The sequence below is a fragment of the Chamaea fasciata genome, unplaced genomic scaffold (assembly GCF_029207755.1).
Source record: "Chamaea fasciata isolate MVZ Bird 193981 ecotype frontalis unplaced genomic scaffold, bChaFas1.0.hap1 SCAF_4, whole genome shotgun sequence".
NCBI classification, from domain to species: Eukaryota; Metazoa; Chordata; class Aves; order Passeriformes; family Sylviidae; genus Chamaea; species Chamaea fasciata.
The window spans coordinates 68,187,894-68,201,948 of NW_027094089.1; the positions used below are offsets into that span (position 1 = coordinate 68,187,894).

The 14,055-nt window shown below is 40.6% G+C and overlaps 1 protein-coding gene across 2 annotated transcripts in view; it reads left to right on the plus strand.

Annotated features, from left to right (window-relative positions):
- PLPPR1 (phospholipid phosphatase related 1) overlaps positions 1 to 14,055 on the plus strand; it is a 122,262-nt gene that overhangs the window by 22,641 nt on the left and 85,566 nt on the right. The window contains exon 2 of one of the 2 annotated variants that reach the window (XM_066181853.1): positions 5,009 to 5,090. The exons of the other annotated variant lie outside the window; for it this stretch is intronic. The gene's annotated coding sequence lies outside the window, so the exon portion shown is untranslated. The remainder of the gene's footprint in view (positions 1 to 5,008; positions 5,091 to 14,055) is intronic. 2 annotated transcript variants of the gene reach the window in all.

The following is a 14,055-nucleotide window of genomic DNA, read 5'->3' on the forward strand; positions in this document are numbered from 1 at the left end:
TGTCTGTGCTTTTAGCTGGGATCTAGGTTAAGAGGAGCAACTTTGCATGCAAATTCAGTGATGAGAGAGAAGCGTGGTTTTGCATGGTGGCACAGCAGGACCAGCAGGATATTTTTGGTCTTGTGTCAAAGGGTACAGTGTTCCCCCTATGCAGGGCAGGGAAGGAAGGAGGACAGGACAGTACTGTCCAGGGAGGGCAGGGAGACCTAAGAAGGATTACCTGGGTGAACCCTTCTGAGGGAGCAGTGGTCTCTAATGGACTTGTTGGAGAAACAGTGAGTTTGAGCATATGAAAGTGATCTGGTTTTCTGATGTTTTGTGTGCCTATTACAATGCAGGTCTAGTTTCTGTCCTCACCTTGCTTTATCCCCTATTTCACAATAGGATCTCTGATGGGACCTCTTCATCCAAACAAATCCAAAATTATTTGAGGCCAGCCCAATTTATACACAAAGACCAAATCCCCAGTTATTATGGTTTTATCTCCAGCTGATTTCTGGTTTGCGTTTGCAATAGCAGCAAGGTGACAAAAAAAATCTCCCATTCAAACATCAGCATGTCTAAAAGACTGTAAATCAGGCATGTTAAAACACATGAAATGACGAGAGCTGAAATACGTTTAGAAGATCTGTTTGTTGCAGTCATGGCCATGTGAATGTGGAGAAGCTTACCTCTAGTCTTGAAGAGTCTCAAAGAGTGCTTTGGGGTGTGTGTTGCTATTCACAGCAGTGTCACTTGAGCAGGCACACAGAGCTTTGAGGTTGTTATGAATAAGGTGTGGTGATTGGCTCATGCAAATGAGGAAGAGTTGTTGAGTATGGTGGGGAGAAGTTTTGTTGGGATTTACAGTTCTTTTGACATGGACTTTTGTTGTTCCAGTATAGTTTTGAACCCTTTCTGTTCTCCCTTCCATACTCCCCTCCCCTTTTGTGGTCACTGCCTCGCAGTTCTAACTTACAGGTCTGTAAAAGCATGTGGGGGAGGGAATATATTTGCCCCTTGTAACAGGCAGCAGGGAGTAGGGGGACACTTGCTGCTGGGAGGCCTGGCAAGGTAACATTACACCACCAATCGGGATATGAGAAGGGCTCCATCAATTAAAGGCACGGATTGACATGCCTCAGGAGGAACCAAGTATACATATATGGGCAAAGCAATGGACTGTGGGAGGGGCCAGAAGGACATAACGACTGCTTACGAATATTAATGAGGCATATGCAATCTCAGGGTATAAAGGCTGAGAGGCCATTTTGTGAGCTGAGCCTCTGGTGGGCAAAAGGAATCCTACCATGCTCCCAGCATTGCTCCCTGCCCCCCCCCCCCCCCCCCCCCCCGCTTTGTATTTTTAATGGGTTCAAATTAGATTTTATTTACTCATTCCCGCCCAAGTTTTGAGAAGTTTATAGCAAGGTCAAGGTTTTCTAAAATGTCCAGGCTTGGCCTAATCAGGGCTAACCTTCCTCACATAGCAACTGATGGTACAATTTACACAGATGCCAGTAAATGAAGAGTTTAAGCTTAGTGCTGTGGAAAATCTTATACAGAGAAGTATTGTCACAATTGGGAACCATTGCCACTGCCATATTAGACTGATTCTCAACCATTCCATGAGGGAAGACTGACCCAGGCACTGAGACATCATAGCAATGACTGAAGGAGGAGAGATCTGAAATCCCTGCATCATAAATGTAATAACCAGTACAGTATTGTCAAAAAAAAAACATCTGAGAAAAGACACGCACTGCTAAGTAATAGCATAGAATATTGTGGTGTTGGGAGTATGTCATATTGAGATTCTAATGATTTATGAAGTTTTAACAAACTACTTGAACATATCCTTTAAACTGTTCGACAGTCTGAACTTAAATGGTTACATCAAAGCCATGTGCTTTTTTTGAAATGGGACCTTTCTAAATGGAAGAGCTAATAGAACCAGGGACAGTGCAATCACCTTCTCTTCAACTGCTTTTTCTTTGAGATTTAACAGTATTTTATTTATATTAAAAATTGCTGCATGTAGCTGAAAATTTGATTTGATTTGAATGAAGAGTTCTTCATATCAAACCAAACTCACTGTTGCTGTTTATTCTTATTGTTGGGACCGGTCTAGGTGTTCCGTTTGCTTCTATTGCATGCAAGCATCTTGTCTTTAATACCACACAGGTCTTTTTTGTGAATAAAATCCCAGTGTTAATGCATTCCCTGGCTCTTCCATTGAGGAGGTGAGGCCTGTTGCAGTCTGAATTCTGAACCGGAAACCCCAATTCCCTTGATGTCAATGAATGAGGTCTAAAGCAAAACTTCCAGGTTCCTGAGGAGTCCTCATTCAGGCAGCACAGGCATCACAAGTCTGTAGGTACTGGTCAGGCAAAGCAGCTGCCTTTAGCCAGTTCTGCTCCTGCAGATGGGCAGTTCCTGTTTACCTACCTGTTCACATTGGCATCATTTATGTGAAATCTAACACAGGTGCAGTTGCCCAATGTTTCTTTGACTACAACTTGTTACTACATAACTTTGTAGTTGTCTGTTTTGCTGGATATGACTGAAACTTAGTGTGTTACGCAGTCATAATACATAAGGAAAATCACCTATATCCCCAAGTCTTCGAGACATGTCACCCTTTTCTCCTTAAGCAAGAGTAATGTGATTTCCTCCATCTTGCTGAGATGAAAAGAGCAAGGAGATTTCCTGGAACCAGCAGATAGGGAATGGGACAAGGGTCAGAGCCAGGTGCAGCACAGTAGTGTGGAGGGGCTGCCAGCTATCCTCTCCCTGCAAGCCCTGGCAGAGAGGAAAGCCATGAATCAGTGCCCACAACATCTAAGGCCAAGGAATGAGTAGATTGGGAATGCTGGTTCCTCCAGTCCTGCTGGGATTTAAGCTGGGCACAGAACTGTGTGGTTTAGCAGACACAGATATGCCAACATCCCTAGCAAACAAGTCTTGGAACAGTCAGTTTGATTTTCTTCCTTCCCTCTCCCCCTTGATCACATCCTTTGTAGTATCCAGATAAATCTGTGTCTGTCTGGGATCAGTTTCAGGATCTCTGCTGGAGGGTGATCAGTGTCCGTGTCTCTGCTGGGGGCTGCTCAGGGCTGGTTGAGTCCACTGCCAGGCAGCTTCCGCCAGCTCCAAGCTCCATAGTGACTCCCTGGTAGTAGCCATCTGGAGCTGGTCGTGACCAACCCAGCCCCCAGCCATACACTGCTAAGTGTGGAACAAAAGGTGGAATCGCTGAAGAGCAGAAGAGTGAGGGGCAGGAGGGGGAAGAGCACGAAACAGCCCCAGGAACAGGCCTTGAGGCAGTCCAGGACAGTTTTCCTGATGCTTAGTTCATCCTGGAGGAAGAGTGCAGGAGCAGCCCAGAGAGGAGCCAGCATGTCCTGATCCCTTCCAGCCCCTCTGAGGGGTGTGTGGGGAGGGAGGCATTAATGCACCACAAAACTCTGCTAAGGAAGCACCTTTCACTCTCTAAATAAATATCTCTTTCATTCTTAGGGGCTCTGGATACTGTAAAAATCTGATTTTGCATTTTGTTTAGCACTAAGAAAACATGATCTCAACCAAGCAAAAAAACTGCTGAATTTTTGTGCAGGATCTGGTTCTCTCCTCAGCTGTGTGAGGAAAGTCACTCATCTCAGGCTTGTCTGTGCTGATTTATATGAAACTCTTCTTCAAAATTGCTTAAGTATTCTCTAAATGCTGGCACTACAGAGGCAAAATAGGGTCCTTTCTCCCAAACAGTTCTTGATCACAGGCAGCAGATCCCAGATTACTTTGGAGGTGAGGCCATGCCCAGGCTGGCCATGTGGATCAGGTGTATCACTCTTAGTGAAATCCATCCTTCCTTCCTTCCTTCCTTCCTTCCTTCCTTCCTTCCTTCCTTCCTTCCTTCCTTCCTTCCTTCCTTCCTTCCTTCCTTCCTTCCTTCCTTCCTTCCTTCCTTCCTTCCTTCCTTCCTTCCTTCCTTCCTTCCTTCCTTCCTTCCTTCCTTCCTTCCTTCCTTCCTTCCTTCCTTCCTTCCTTCCTTCCTTCCTTCCTTCCTTCCTTCCTTCCTTCCTTCCTTCCTTCCTTCCTTCCTTCCTTCCTTCCTTCCTTCCTTCCTTCCTTCCTTCCTTCCTTCCTTCCTTCCTTCCTTCCTTCCTTCCTTCCTTCCTTCCTTCCTTCCTTCCTTCCTTCCTTCCTTCCTTCCTTCCTTCCTTCCTTCCTTCCTTCCTTCCTTCCTTCCTTCCTTCCTTCCTTCCTTCCTTCCTTCCTTCCTTCCTTCCTTCCTTCCTTCCTTCCTTCCTTCCTTCCTTCCTTCCTTCCTTCCTTCCTTCCTTCCTTCCTTCCTTCCTTCCTTCCTTCCTTCCTTCTCCCCTCCCCTCCCCTCCCCTCCCCTCCCCTCCCCTCCCCTCCCCTCCCCTCCCCTCCCCTCTCCTCCCCTCCCCTCCCCTCCCCTCCCCTCCCCTCCCATCTCCTTTGTATTCATATTTCAGTCATTTCTGCAATGCTGTAGAGGAGTTGAGAGTTTCTATGAAATTACAATAAGATATCTTTTGAAACTGGCATGACTGATAAATGATAACAGGAAATATAGTTACAGTCAGCTGCCATTACAGTTAGAAATTCACTCGTGTAGCGGTTTGTTGTTCTTGGGTTTTTTACCTAATGGAAAGGAGTAATGCATAAAGCCACCATAAGGTGGTAAAGGAGGACTGGTTTTATTTTGATCATTAATAGATATTCAGCATGTTCTTCATTAGAATATTAGCGTTCCTCTTTCTAGCTTTATTGCAAAAAGCAAAGGAGCCATATCTGGCTTTGAGAAATTTACAAGTGCATGAACTTTATTTTATATAAAGCAAAGTACTCCCATTGCATTCTTCAGTAGAAAAAAACACCCTCACACTACATTCAAATCCTCCATAAAAAGGCATTACACAGTTTAGGATCAGTCTGTCCTTGCAAAGAAAACATTTTTTTTTAAATCTGTGTTGTCTTTAATAATTTCTTTTTTTCCTTTCAGTGAACTTTAAAATGTACTGGAGATTGTCCTAAACTGAACCAAACAGAGCTTCAACCTTCAATATATGTGCTAAGAGATCCAGGTATAATTCCAGCTATTTTTACAGTCTCTCATTGTTTTTAGCAGGCGTTTTGAAGTGCTGTTGCTATAGCTAGATGTAGGGAGTTTCCTGATATTAAGCTGCCTGTAAAAAGCCCAGTACCAGACCTGCCAGTCATGTCTAGTGTCAGAACAGTGCCTGACAGTTCTGAGTTCAGATTCCATCAAAGGAAAAGAAAATGTCCCTTTATCTTCTGTGTTTTCGACAGGTGGTATTTTTGCTTTGCCTTAAAAGAGGAGTGTTTTCGTCTTGTTCAGGTTTGTCACATAAAGAATTCACTAAGGGGTACAACCTTCTGAACTTAAAAATCTCTATGAGAAGAGAATCTCTTACAGGATCCACAGCTAAGTCTTCTAGCTCTTCAGACAGCTAGGCCTCTATTGTGTGTCTTTCTGATTTTCTTATGAAAAAAATCACCTTACGGTCTATCACTGAAGAGATGCAGAGCAAGTAGCATAAGGTTGCACTTGTGGTTTAAATATTTTTCAGACAAATAACTAGATTAGCCAAGATAGAGTGTTATTTTCAGCTGACAGTGGCCTGCTGCTCTTGTGTTCGAAATGAATTAACAGTTCTGATCTTCTTTGTTTGTTTCTGTTTTGAGTTTGAGACTTCCTTTTGCCCCCAGGCTGGCCATGTAATTTTCAGGAATGCTTATGTTGCTATAGTTTAGCAGTCAGTCAAAAAGTCCTGTCCTGGTTTAGGGCAAATTTGGGAGGAAACCTCCAAATGCAGTCCCTCCAGAATAGCAAGTTCCAGTGGCCCTTCCCCCAACTCATCTGGGACAAAATTTCTTTAGAGAATAAAGTGGAAAAAACCTATTTATTCAACAAGCAAAGTGTTCACAAGCATAAAAAAATTGATGAAATGAAACAATGAAACCTCTTGCCATTATGAAGAGAGATGGCTAAATTGAGAAAGTCCTTGCTGTGGGTTGTAGCTCAGCTCTTCCAGTCTCTTATCAGTCCCTCCAGCACTGGAAAATGCTGTCCTGGGCCCCAGTGGGCTGTAGGCATGAGATTTGGGTGTTTTCTGGGTTTTTCAGTCCAGAACAGGTTTAAACAGGTCCAAGAAAAAGGAAAAAGGAACAGTCCAGGGAACTTCCTGCCTCAGCTAGCTGAAAACCAGCTAAAAGCAAAGGACATATCTGTCCGGCAGTCTGCCTGTGCTGCAGACAAAACAGTCCAGGAGGAAAATCTGGAGGAGTGAGTGCAATTTCTGAAAACAAACAGCGCTTCTCTTTATCCTCACTTTGTTCTCCGAACCAGTCTTAAAGGTACAGAACACAATATCCAACATAAACAGAACAGATGACTGTGGATACAAGCATCATAAAGTCACCCTAGGACAGTCCTTGAGTACCAACAGGAAGCAAGGAAAATGCTTTATGGACCTCTCTGATGGAGAAATTCCTTGTGATCAATAAGAGGGAGGCTGGGTAATGGTACTGGTCTGAAATAAAGATTTCTTTTTGGAAATGAAACAACTGGGAAACAGAGCACCTCTGCTTGCTCCCTCTCCGGACAGGCCTTGGACAAGAAAACTCTCCAAGATCTGCTAAGGAATTAGTCATAAGTGTGAGATTTTTCTTCACCTCTGCCACAGCAAATCCCTAAAGAGGATTTTGTTTAGCTGTATATGGTTTATTTAGCCTTTCAAGTTTCACTTTAACAAGAAAAAAACCACAAAACATCAAGGTTATGTCACCTTTATTTGAAAATCTTATTCCACTGGTTAGGTTTGAAGGATATTCTAAAGCAATAACCATGGGCAGGTTACAAGTTCTTTATGTTTCATTTGAATATTGTGAATGGTATTTCCATGGTAATCACCTGACAGTTGGGCAGAAATACGAGGGAGTAGATATGTGGTGTCACAGAGGAGGAAAAAGTACAGCAGAAAAATTCTCATGAGGAGGTTTTGAAATTTGACTTCATATTCTCTGTGGACTTTGCGAGGCAGGAAAATGCTGCCAACAGTGGTATTTGCTGCAAGACTGAGAATGTGGCTCTTGTGGTCAGGAACTGAATCCTTCCCCTTTATGGTGTAAGGATTATGTGCCTGGTGCTCTTTTAATTTTTTTTTTTTAATTGTATTAATAAGGTAGATTGTTGAGTACTTAGAATGCTTATTTTAGACCAGAATAAAGCAGTTTAGACAATGCCAGAAGTGAAGCATATTTCCAGACCAAAAACATAGCAGAAGAGAGATCTGGTAAGTGTAAATTCTTTTTAAGCTGCACAAATGGCCCAGCCTCATAGCAGCAGGAGGATGGAACAACCCTGTGGTTCCTTATGGTTCAAACAATGATGAGAGCCTTCTTCAGTCCTCACACCAGGCTGAGGGACAGACCTGGAGGGGAACCCGCTGCAAGCTGGGAGGTGTAAGGAGTGCAGACGGTGCCATGTGAACACTTGCACAATGCAAGTGTAATGAGCAACTTTTCTATTTTCTGTCCTGGTTAATGAAAGTAATAGAGTGGGGAATTACAACTCAACAAATTTCCAGGAATGTGCAAGGCAGAGCTAGTTAGCAAATCTGTACATCTTCTGATTTGTCAGTCATCTAGCCATTGTCTAGACAAAATTAGCATGCTGTACACTGTGGTCTCTTCATAATGAATATGATGTAAGCACTGTACCAGGATGTAATTATTCAATAGGATGAAGCGAAATCTTATCTGTTTATCCTGTTTATGAATTGAAACTCATCCTTCAATTTTATTTTCTCACATGCCAAACGAAATTCTGTGTTGTTATTTGGATATAATTCTACAGTTCATGGTTTTAAATTGTACAAAAACATTTGCATGTGGTAAGCGTATTGCAGACTGTCTTTGAAATTCCTTAATGAAAAAAAAAAAAAAGTTGGGAGTTCTCTTATTACTAATGGGCCTGGATAGACAGAAAAACACCATGAGTTTCACACTAGTGAACTAACAGGTGGATTGATAGTGCCATGATCTGGAACAGGACAGGCTGGAATATATTGATCAGAAATCAGCAGTTTCTCAGTACAGTAACTTAACGGCAACATGATTTGGTTTTGCTTTTATCGAGAATAGGGCTTTACCTATTACAGCACTGCTTCTTTTTCACAATGCAGAAAGTTGCATTGTGAAAAATTGCAGAAAGTTTGTTTTGAAAACAAACCTGCACAGAACATGATCTGTGTGCTTTTTGTGAGAAGCTGCATTCTCTAGCTTCTGTACTGCAATTATGGGTCACAGTTAATATGAATTCTCTTTTTGGTTGCAAAGTAACTGTTAGCAGTAGTACACAGTGTCCATATCCCTTGGATGCTTTGCAAAGACTTGTTTTCCTTTATTTGATGGAGAATACAGCAATATAACTTTAATGGAGCATGAAGGAGCTGAGTTTTGTTCACATACATGGGAAGGCAGTTGTGAGAAATGATTTAAGCAAATGACTTAATATTACGACTCTGTGTCAATTTTGGCAGTACACTTCTCAGTAGATGGTTTCTACAAAATTTCCCATCTGGCCAATATTTGCTAAGACTTGAGTATTTGCATAAATTTAGTAATACAGTGAAAGAAAATTAGTGTTTCAGTCCTTGGTGCCATTATAACCTGACATGGACAGTCACTTGACTTTAGATTAGTAATTTGGACTACTGAAGGGAGCAAGAAGGGTTCTGGTCATATAACTGAGGAAAAATATTCAGAAAATGGTGCTGTTCCGTGAGCTTGACGAATTCCTGACCTGATTCCTGAGTAGAGAGAGAGACGAGACTTGGACCAGAGAAAGGGGGAGTGTCTCTGTATGCTGGGGTTTTCTTTTAAGTTGGTTGTACTTTTGAAGGTATGTTTAGTTTTTCCTTCCGAAACTGAACTTGACAGAGTTTTTCTGACCTTTTGGAAGGGAGTCAGCATATTAAAAAAAAGAAAAAAAAAAAAACACAGCTGAAAATCTGACTGCTATTTAGAGGCTTGTGTAATAGGGAATTTAAGCTGTGTTTAAGCTGGTTTTTTTTCCAGTACGGTACGAATTTTTTCCAGCTTGAGTGAGAGTGTTTCATCATGCTGTTACAGCTTACCCTTTTAATTTTGGCACTTGTCTCCAGTGTGTCAGACAATAGCAGTAAGTGGGGCTGCAAAGGATTTGCTTTCCATGCTGGTTTTTTTTTCAGTAGTGTAACCCTAGTGATGGGTCACAAGAAGTGTTGTGCTGCAGTGATGTTGTTGACCACACTGAAGTTTTCTACTAACATAGCTCAGGAAAAGAATCCTTTTGCCATTCTCTAGAGGATCTGTAGTGAAGAAAATGAGTTTGATAGGTTTTAGTTTGCCAAAAACCCACACAACCACTTGCTTGCATTTCACTCAGCTTTATGTGAGAAGCTGTAGCCTGGCTGTCATCTTTCCCTTTTCATCTGAGGGACAACAGTGTAGTAGCTAGCTCACAGAATTCTTTGGACGCATCTCTTTGGAATTACAAATGTTGAATTATGAAAAATAAAATGCTAGAAGCACAGAGATGAAGTGAGTTGCCGGAAATCAGCAGAGGGCTGGGAGTAGGAACAGCCGCTGTCTGTCCAGGATCACAGTCAGGTGTCTCAAATCCATGGGACGGGCAGGCCTTCTAGAAGTGCATAGCACTGATTTTGAAAGCTCTGACATCTACTATCAGAGGTGAAAGTCTTGTGATGTACTTTCCTTCTTAGCAGCAACAGGCAACCCTCACAGTGAGGATTTGAGGCAGGTGGGAACTCCCAGAGGCTGCTGTTGTTGGATGAGCAGCATAAACAGGTGTAAGCCTAGAGGTACGTGGTTATGTTGTTCTCTATCTGGGTTTTTTTTATTTTAGTGTGTTACAGAAAATGCCAGTTTCCATGGAATGCTGAACAGTCAGACAACAGAGTACAGTAACAAGAGAGAGTGATAAATATGTTCACAAGCTTCTTCATGAAGCGTCAAACATGTAAAGCTGGTGGGTTATTAATTTTCCTTTGTCAAATGGGGGGCTGTTTTTTGAGATAGCTGGCCACTTCACTGTAGTGCAAGGCAACGTGCAAATCTAAATACTGTGACGTGTAGAAAATTCCGCTGGCTTTTTTTCATATGCGGAGAAGACATCTCTCCTCTGAGGAGGAGAGGATGCTGCCTCCCTGCTTGTGGAAACAAAAGTGCTTTCCTATGGAGCTGTTTAGAACCCTGTTCCATTAAATTTTTTTAAAAAAATAATCATGAGCTGCCTTGGCACCAGTTTATCTTTTATCATTACGTGTTTTATAGTTGGTCACTTCTGTCTATGGATCAAGGGAGAAAAATGTCTTTATCAGTGGAAACACAAATCTGAACTTCTGGACTTGAAAATGGGCTATTTTAAGGAAGTTACATATTGAAAAGTTATGCCATTTCCAATGCAGAATGAAAACACAAGTTCACTGGTTTGCCAGGATACATTATAAACTTTTGGCAGTTCTGTTTCTAGATCTAATGTATGAATATTAGAAAATCATAGCCATTTTACCTCTGTTACACTGTGGAGAGGGAAGGGGAATCCTGATTTAAGATAAGAGAAGGTAAAAGAGTCTTCTAGTATAGAAAGAATGGGAAATCAGAATATAGAACAATTCTATGATACACTGTATGCAAATACAGTGTGAAAAAACTTCCTTGAATAATTCAAAAGTGAATATAAGTAGAGCAAATAAACACAGATATTTGAGACTGAGGCATCTTGGTGGGAATTATTAATATATAAAGCAAATTAATAATAACTTGTATTTTCATGCCCTTACATTCTCAATTCAACTTAAAATTTTGAAAATGTCAGTCTTCCTAAGCTCTCCAAAGATGTGAAAATCCTGCAGTCAATCACAGAATTAGTAGCAAAATCTGCTTAGTGTACCCTTTTTCCTATGGGACTCCATCTTTCGTAATATTAGCATATTAGCATATGTCCATATTAGCAGTTCTAAAACTGCTAATTACAGCATTTTCGTGCTTACTTCTGGGTTTCTTGTATTGTTGGCAAGAAGGGTTTGTGGGAAGCTCCACAGTCCTGTCTGGAAAAATTTTCTCTGGGACGTCACTGCATGGGGGGTGATACCTTGGCCAAGTGTAATCTCATCAGCCAACAGATATTTCCTACAAAAGAAAGAGCATTGTTGTACTGAATATAGTTCTCTTTTAATAGCAGTTCGCCAGCTGATTTCAGCAGGCTCAGGAAGTGCCTGTTCTGTAATGATCTGTACAATCGATGGCATCCTTTTCAAAATGGGAGCATCTGTTTTAGACATGATAAAAACTTTTTTTTTTTTTTAATTCTAGTAGCAAATAATAGATTTGTTTTTCAGAAAATTGACTTGGAAACAATGGCATGATTTTTCAAAATGAAGTGGCTTTAAAAAGGGAAGAAATTGGGTGTGTTCAGAAGTGGTTACCAGATATATGAATGTAATTATGCAACTGCTCTGATTTTTACAGATAACATTAATAAAGATTGATGGGCTCCACTGCATCTAATTACTGTGTCCAGTGATTCTGAAGATGGTGACTGACTCCAAACATAGCTGCCAGAAGTCAGAATTTTTCTTTTTGCCTTTTCCACTCTTTAATTCTTGTACCTGACCAATATAACCTTGCTCATTATGCCTTCTGTGTCCTAAAAAGGAGGGGAGGGCAGTGGGCACTGTGTGGCTATAAATGAAGACAGTTATTTAAAAAATAATTTTCATTTTGGTTGTCATTTTGTTGCCTAACAACCACATCTGAAGCTGAGTCTTTGAACTTACAGGCAGTGAGTTAGGATCATAAGTGAATTGCTGAGGTGAAAAATCTTTCATGTTAATTTTTCTAATGCAATAGATATAAGAAGTGTATTATTTACTAACATCTGCTTAGTTAAAACCAGCAGAAAAAAAAGTCAATTGATAAGAAGGCATGGGAGGGAATGGCATTAATTTCTATAGGAATGTGTACTAAAAATCTCAAGGTGCTTGAAATCTTTCTAATTTCTCCCGAAATAAGCACAAACTTGGAACGTACATTTAGTCTATTTTTATTTTTGGTGGGTTGTTTTTTTTTCCTCTACTCACTGTATAATATTTGTCTCACTGTTATCTTTTCACCTTAATAGAGAGCTGTGATTTAAGAAAAAAATGCACAATAAAAGTGAAAACAATTAAATAAAAAGTTGACAAGTGAAAGACAAATTTTTCAAGATTGTTTGGTAAAAATTTCCCAATATGTAAACCTTTTTTTTTTTCCCCTCACCAGGGAAAAACTAAAAAAAGGTCAGGCTTTCAAATCACAGGTGAAAATTTGAAGAAAATTTCATGAAAGCCTCTTCTAAATTCTTTCTGTCATGCATTTTTATTTTTTGGAAAACTTACCAACCCTAATATGCAGCCAGATAGTTCAGTCTAGATGGCCATACCACATCTCTGCACTCTTCCCCAAGCCTTTCTAGACCAGAGCATTAAGTAGGTTTGTCCCCCCTTTCTCACCTTCTTTGCTTTTTTTTCTGGTAAGGCCGTTGTAGATCGTGGCAATTTAACAAAGTGCTATGCCTGCAGCTCTGAAAGCATTTTAAAGCTCCCACTTCTGAAATATCCATGTCTTACTTTGCTGGATTCTGAACTGCACTTTCAGCTATGTCAGCAGACCACAGAAAAGGTGAATACATTTAGAAATAGATTTCTTTTATTGTCTGATTTTCATGATATCATAGTGGTGGACACTGGGCTGGGATATGGGAGATTTCCTTCCTATTTCCCATGCTGCGCATCTCTTAATGGACGCTGTTGTTCAAAAAATAATAATTGTTTTTATTGCTACTGTGATTTATGTTTTTCAAGAGTCTGTAAGTCTGTAAATATTGGAGAGACACATTTCCCGTGAAACACTTCATCTACTCAAGCACTTCTTTTTTTCTTCTTTTTTTCTTTTTCTGTTTAGTCATGAAGTGGCTTATTCTTCATGGTGGTATTTGCCAAGTTTCTAATCATATGGTAAGGCACGGCAATTTTGTGGGTTGACTCTCCTGGATGTGTAAGTTACTTCTGCTTTGGGTCTTCACTTGTTTTGGGGATTTTTTTTTTTTTATTTTAGCAACAAGATTTTATGGGCTGGTTTTCTCATTTACCTAATAAATTGGATAGTTTTGAAAAGTAAAGTCTTAATGCTGACTTGAAAAGGTCTTGGGTTAGGTTTTAACCAATTTTTTTTTTTTCATTTTGGTGGGGGGTTGTTTGTTTGATGGGGCTTTTTTTACTTTTATTGTAGTTGCTTATAAACATCACATCCTGTTCCTTCAGTGCATTGGTGTAAACACATAATAACTGCAGGTGCCAACTCACTCATTGGACAATTGTGAAATGCAGGTCTGAATTACATCTACAGGACAGAGGCTACATAGGGAGTTAACAAAGAAAGATTAAAGAATTCTGTCTTCTTCAGTGAACAATGTGATGGATGAAAAAAGTGATACTATAAATTGAGGGCAAGCTTTATACTTTGCAGGACTGTTAGACTTTGCCTCTGTGTACACGGAGTGTGAGGAGACCGTGGGAATGCAGTGTCTGTGTTTCATAGGAGTTCACAGGCTTTCTGCCTTTTTCAGGCAAATACGTTTCCACTGTGTGAGTATATTAGGTGCAGAAATCATTACTATTGACAGACTGGAGTTTGAAAAATTATTCTGTGGTAATGAAAAGAAAGCAGTAGGGAAAAAACCACCATTGTGGATGAATGGCAAATTAACAAGCCTTGAAAATGGCACTCCAACAGAATCCTCAATTACTGTCTAATTCTTGATTGTGACAGCAAACACTAAAAAAAGGCACCCTGACTTTTTATAATCAGGACTTGTCTTGCTTAAAGGGCTCTTTGATTCAGAAGTTTTGCAGAGGGACATGTAGGAAAAGAGAAAAGTAACAAACATTAATATTACGCAAAGACTTATACACAAGCTTGTAT